Source organism: Antedon mediterranea, chromosome 7, assembly GCF_964355755.1.
Source record: "Antedon mediterranea chromosome 7, ecAntMedi1.1, whole genome shotgun sequence".
NCBI lineage: Eukaryota > Metazoa > Echinodermata > Crinoidea > Comatulida > Antedonidae > Antedon > Antedon mediterranea.
In genome coordinates this window covers 15,446,396-15,446,837 of record NC_092676.1, presented here as the reverse complement: position 1 = coordinate 15,446,837, position 442 = coordinate 15,446,396, and positions in this window count along the sequence as shown.

The following is a 442-nucleotide window of genomic DNA, read 5'->3' as shown; positions in this document are numbered from 1 at the left end:
ACTATTACTAATCTTAAATTAGGCACCTGAAAATAGTAACCCACCCCCCCCCTTTTCCAGTCAGCAACTCATAGCAAAATAATAAAACAGTACGAATAAACACATTTGTTTAGACTCGAACTTTATTTTATAAACTCAAAACACTCCGGCTTCCCCTACTCCCATAATCAACATGCATTATCTCCTTATTTTCAAAATACGGCTGTATCAACGACCAATCATTTTGTCAATAGTTTTTGTTTTTGTGTAACCCCCATGGGTTACTATTAGAGTAGTGGGTTATTTTTATAGATTGACTTATAAGGTGGGTTACTATTAGAGTGTGGGTTACTATTAGAAGATTTATGGCATGTGATCAGATGCTTATATTGCTTTGAAACTACTTGCACATTTTACTCTAAATAGCTATTAAGCATTCCATTTTAATCTATTGATTGTTGAA